This window comes from Acartia tonsa, chromosome 12, assembly GCF_053477335.1.
Source record: "Acartia tonsa isolate MP-2025a chromosome 12, ASM5347733v1, whole genome shotgun sequence".
In the NCBI taxonomy this organism is placed as follows: Eukaryota; Metazoa; Arthropoda; class Copepoda; order Calanoida; family Acartiidae; genus Acartia; species Acartia tonsa.
The window spans coordinates 29093740-29100286 of NC_137271.1; positions in this window are offsets into that span (position 1 = coordinate 29093740).

Consider the following 6547-nt stretch of genomic DNA (forward strand, 5'->3'; position numbering starts at 1 on the left):
TATAACCGACACAAATTCATATTATTTTGTCTAGCTAAAAAGTTTTCATACTTTATAACTTTGCAATAGATCCATAGAATACTAATTAATATGTAACCTAAAGTTTTCAATACCTTCATATAGTAATATATAAGATGTATAACCCAGACAACTACTTGGATCCAGTGAATGTTGGGGAACTTTTTAGTTTTCAAGCAAATGATTCTACTCTTTTGTAGTGACTTGACTGTGTTTATATTCCCGACACTGTTTGGCTGATATTTACAGACCCAATTGGAAGTGGGGTCGGGGCATACAGATATTTAACCCATACCTCCTCTATTGTTTTACTTTAATTATGAAATAACGGGCAATATTAATTCTTAAAACCTATTAAACACAATAACATGTATATCGACTATGTGGTGATACGGAAAGTGTCATGTGTGACGTCATTAAAAAAAAAGACTAAAAGGGAAGGATGAGAGGAGAAGTGGAAGAGGAAACCCCTAAAAAGAGATGGATTTAGACATATTTTATGACGTCACACATGATACTTTTCGCTGTTTCCACCTAATAGGTATTTGGCGTTTCCCTAAAAGAGAAATAGCAAAATTACCTCTACTCTTATATCTAACATCTTTGCATCAAAAGAGCTTGACTTACATAAGTTGTTAGTTACAATACTTAGCTTAGCAAAATGAAGTATCGAAAATCACAAAAATGCTTCACATCAATAGAACAACTCTATCACATTTAAAATTGTAAAGAGCCTGTTCTTATTCGCATATAAAAATGAAAATCTAAGAAAAATATTGAAAAAGTGTCTATTGGTTTTATATATGGGAGAAATCCAATATATTTGGGCATAAAAAGATTATAAAAGTTTTTAATTAATTCCCCATTCAATTAGAACGGAGTGGGATAAGATGGTTTGCTTGCGAAACAACTAAATTTAAAGCAATAAGAATATTTGATTTTTATAACATTTTTGTCAAAGGGATAGTTGCATGAAGTGTATTTTAGAAAAATGATTTCAAGCATAAGTTACAAATATACCATCAAACACATGTATAATATTGTATTGCTATCAATAACAAACAATTAGACATCACTAAATTAGTCGTCATTCTGTTTTTGTGAAAATAGCCAACTATATAAATTGCATATTTCACAAAAATACGATTTTCAAGTACTGATATCTTTTAAACTAGAAAATTGAAATTCTCTCAAATATATGCCCTATAAATGTAGTTTAAACAATTGAACAGGAAAAATATGCAGTTCACTAAATTTAAGTTCAAATGCAACTACCCCTTTACTGCAATATAACTGAAAGGTCCTTTTCAAAAACCATAAATAAATTTACATTAGGAACGTCTGTAGGACTAAACAGTTGCCACTAACAATGACTTCAAGCAAAAGGTAGTTTAACCAAAAAAATGTTGTGAAAAAAAAATATTAATCAACATTTTTTATTCTATAGCTTTTTCTTTTCAAAACAATGTAGTCAAGTTTAATCAATGTAGATTGTAACTGCTAAACTAAATTTTTTAATAACAGTTTGTAATACTTTTATTGTCTTTTTTTTCACATGCTTTCAAGTTCCAACTTCTTTTTACTAGTTGCTAATCCCCCCCCCCCTCCCCCCCTATATAAATCTGTTGTGATGTACTAACACTAAGATCATTCTTACATTAAGCAACAAATAAAAGTTTTGGTCCTATCTCAACACTTTTTCTTACAAACATTCACAGAACCAATTTTGCATCTGCACAGAAGGGAACAATACTTTTAGAATCAAGTTAGTGAAAAATGTACAGGTAAGCATTGATAAAGGGATATGGCAATTGGCAACAAATTCAAATTATAGTTGTGACACAGGTAATTCCAGAAAATCTGTGAGCAACTTTCATTAGGAATATATTTATTTTTGAATCAATTTTTAGTTGGTCCCCAAAGTATGGCAAAACCTGTTTAATTCTTTAAAATCAAGTTAGTGAAAAATGTACTGGTAATCAGTGATAAAGAGATAGGACAATTGGCAACAAATTCAATTTTATAGTTTCATTAGAAATATATTTATTTTTGAATCAATTTTTAGTTGGTCCCCAAAGTATGTCAAAACCTGCTAAATCCTTCACAAACACTTTAAGCGAGTCCCAAGCTTTGAGATCCCTAAAATCCTTATAATAAATTAAACGATCTTTGTCTGTTTGTACCGAAGGATGTCACTAACCGCTGTACCGATTGGGTTCTCCTTAACAGGGGGGTAGCTTCTCATAGGTTCCGGGAAGGTTTATAACTATTTTCTTGGGGGGGTGGGACACCCCTACAAGCCCCCCAAAAAATGAAAAATATCCCCCCCCCAATTTTTTTTTATTATTTTAACTAAAATAAAAAAGGGGGGGGGGCACCCCCAACAAAAAAATGGGTTATCAAGTTCGACTCCCCCCTTCTCAAGTGCCCCTAGAGGCCTCTAGGAGGCGTATCCGCTAGTATTGGATCGATTTACGAGACGAAGACAACGATACGAGAACAGAGGAAAAATATGAAATGTCATTAATCTTCAAATTACTCCGTTCTTTAATAATTCTTGTCCTTGTACATGAGTGCATCTGTTCAGGGTGACCACTAGTTGTAGTGACTGATGCTACAAATATCACTTTTAGGTTTCAGTAGTTATTTTTAAGCTGCTTAAAAATTGTAATTTTAATATCTAAAGTAGAAATGTTTTTGATTTCAGAAAATATTTCTACTCTATTAAGCCAAAAGTAAAAAAATATAACTTACTAAACTTTTGTTAAAGAAATCGCTCAACCTATTAATTCAGAGATGCTTTCTATCGTACTGAAGTTGCTTTATACATTTGTTGAAATTATTTAACCAAATTATCAATTGACGACTACGACTACGAACATGTTTTTAAATTTCTAACAAATTACATAAAAATACAGTGTGTTATTTTTTTATGAGAACTTTTTTGAAAGCAATTTTACCCCACTTATAGTTATCAGAATTTAATGATTAACGGCTTATTTTCTTCGTTTTTTATAAAGATTTTTAGAACATCAAAAAAATATTTCAGTTTTAAAAAGTACAGTTAAAATAAAAATTCAAAACATAGGTGTCAACATCTAAAAAAAGGTTTTAGCGCATTTTTCTTAAGCTCAAATCTTCTACCCTTTGCAAGAAAAAAATTGGATTTTCAGTTGTCCACTTTGGGGGGCCAGTTCTCCCTCCCTGGTTGAGATATGGCCTTCAAACTTTAATATGTTCTAGTACATGTCCCAATTACATGTATCAATTTTTAACTCTGTATCTCAACTTTGAAGCGTTTTGCAGCCATTCTTGCAAAGGGTAGATGATTTAAACATGAGAAAAATGCGCTAAAACCATTTTTAGATAATGACACCTATGTTTTGAATTTTTGATTTTACTGTACTTTTTTAATAAAAACTGAAATATTTTTTGATGTTCTATAAATGGTTATATAAAACGAAGAAAATAAGCCATTAATCATTAAATTCTGATAACTATAAGTGGGGTAAAATTGCTTTCAAAAAAGTTCTCATAAAAAAAACACTGTACAATGTGACATTAGCAAATGAAAATAATAGTGATAGAAATAGAGTTTAGAAACCATCCTTTACATATAAGAGGAACTCTCTACTACAATTATAATTTTTCAAAAGCATTGAGAAGGGATTTCATTGCATTTGAGAAGATTAAAAGGGTGCTCTTCAATTAAATTGTTTTCGAGATATGATTAAAAAGATTTAATTAAGAAGGTAAAATCATTAAAATTTTTATTGCTATTAAACGAACTAATAAAATTCTGCACTTAAATAATATTCCTTTTGTATATATATGTAGTGGTAGGTTATACCACACCTAATTGCTAAACCCAGGGCCGCCTGTAAGACTCAAGGAAATCTACCTTTTAAATTCAAAAATCAGCTGAAAGTCAAAACCTGACCTAAATATGGCAATATCTCTTTTATTTTTTTGTACAAATCATCCAAAAGGGTTTAAATTTGCGGCGTAGTCACGGCTTCACGCCACTGCTGAGCCCTGGTTAAACAATGGCGAAAAAATAATTTTTATATTTCCAATCAATAAACACACGCTGGGATTGGACTGAATCCTGTGCAATGTCCTAGGCTAGAAGTTAGGATTTCCCTAGACTTACATAGGTGTATATGAAAAATTAATATTGTTTTCAGTATGGCTTCAAAACTGATATAAATTCGCTGCATTAGAAACAATTCTCAGCCATACTGAAAAATCATGTATAGCATCATATTACAGACAAATTTTCACGAATAGTAAAATAAAACTTATAACCCTCGGGGCCCACAAAACAGGTTTTAATCTTTCAATTTTTATTTTAATATCCGTGGAAAGTTGTAGGCAATAAGATGCGATAATTAACTAATATATAACACAAAATTGTGTGTAATTAAACTCTTCTATCTTATACCTTAAAACTATAAAGTCAAGTTCGCAATGATTTATTTGAAAATGCATATTCAGTTAAAATATGAGAACCTTGATTTATAGATTATTCCATTCATGAATCACTTTTTGCTTAAAGTAGGGGCAGTAATATTAGGTTTGATAACAAAATAAAACTTATACATATTACATTAGATTGAGTATCAAGGTTTTTTATCTGAAGCTTAATATCTTAATAACTGCTGAACCGATTGGATTTTAGGCAATCTTCACATAGTTGCAATGATGGTTTTAGGCTAATTTATTTTCAAATTTAAGTCTTTGGATGGTTTTAAGATATTTTTCTAACTCCTGCCACTAGATGCTTGGGGCGTATCCGCTAGTATTTTATAAAACATATCCTAGATGGTAGTTTAGTTAAAAATAATCTAAAGTATTTATTTTTGATTAAATTATAAAAAATTTCTAATATTGCTTTATTGGTTTTGATTGACCTTTTTTTTTTAATTTTTTTTAACTCTTTAAGGATAGCATCTCTGGTCTCACCCTAAGAGAATAATTTAGGGTTTAGTTGTAGATACCAAGATTTTCTCTTTATAAAAAGAAGATTGTTTTCTTTTATTTTTTGGGGGTTCTTTTATTGTTCCATATCTATCTCTTAGAATTGGAAGGAGGGGGTAATGTATCTCCCTTCCAAAAAGCTAAAACCTTCTTTGGACCAATTCTGAACTAACCTGATATTCCTGTAAAGATTGAAAGATGATCAAAGTTTTAAAAAGGATATTGTAAGATGATAGCAATTTATCATTTTTTCAAATTACATTGAATTCAACCTTTTGGCTATTAGGGGCTTTTCAAGACAGCTAATATATTCAAAGTTGTTGCGCTTTCGGAAAAAAATATGGGGTATAGTCCCTTTCGTGGTAACGCCTCTAAAGGGGCGTTTTCGTGTTTTCGCAGTAGCTTTTCTCCCATTTCTAGCACCTGTGGGGAGCTCTAACACTAAGGGGCTAATTGCATAACCCTGCGGGGCAATCACCAAACCCAATATAACCTAACCGAACCAAAAATAACCTATCTAAAGCCATTTTGAAAATACCAAGAATCGCCCCTTAAGTGCCGTTGCCACGAAAGGGACTATACCCAAATATAAAACTTGACTCTTGTTAAGAATTGAAGTTTTTTGTTGTTGTTAAATAAAGGAAAATTGAAAGTGACTACATTAAAGATTAAGAAATGTCATTAGATAAAATGTATGAACCCCCCGAATAAGAAATATTGTAGATTGTAAGGTATAAAACTGTACTCAATTCACTGGTTCTGATTCACTACATGTATTTGTGTATATATTCTTAGAGTTTCTTCTGTATTATATTTGAATCTATGTGAAAAAGGATCCAAAGGGTTAGGATAATGGCCGATACATTCATATACCATCCCAATACACGCTTCGTTTTTTATTAAATGAATAAGTTGGGGTACAATGTTTGGCACTTTCGATATAAGTAAATGATAATAAAAAACCCATAGAATGCGATAATAACTTCAGAAAAATCGAAGAAAATAGTTTTCATACTTAATTAACGTTTTTAAGTTTTTCTTCAAAAAGTTTAGATAAGATGCCTTTAAAAGTCGTCTATGATTTTGTCAGGGATAAAAATGTAACTTTAAAATAAGAATTACAACATATTTTTTCAATTAGTACAACGTAAAATTTTGAACATTTTATTGATCAGTATATTTTTTAAAATGTGAAGTAGAAACCTGAATATTTTATCATGAAAATTGTGTTATGATTTGATTGTCTGCTAGATTACAAGAAAAAAGATACTGACAGTACTTGTTGGTTCTTTTAATAAAATTAGGTAGATTACTTTCAGAACCCCTCTTTTTGCAACGTTATTTCAATAGAACAGAGCCGTAGTCTTAGTGTTCTCAATATCTAGACAGCCAACCATTGTTTTAGAATTGTTCAATTTTTTTAACTTCTGATAAAAACAGAATTAATGGTATTTTTGTAAATATTATACCTCCAAGAAATGGCTATACTTCCCAATCATATGTTGTGTGATATTTAAGAGGAATTATTTTGATATAATGTCATTAAAAT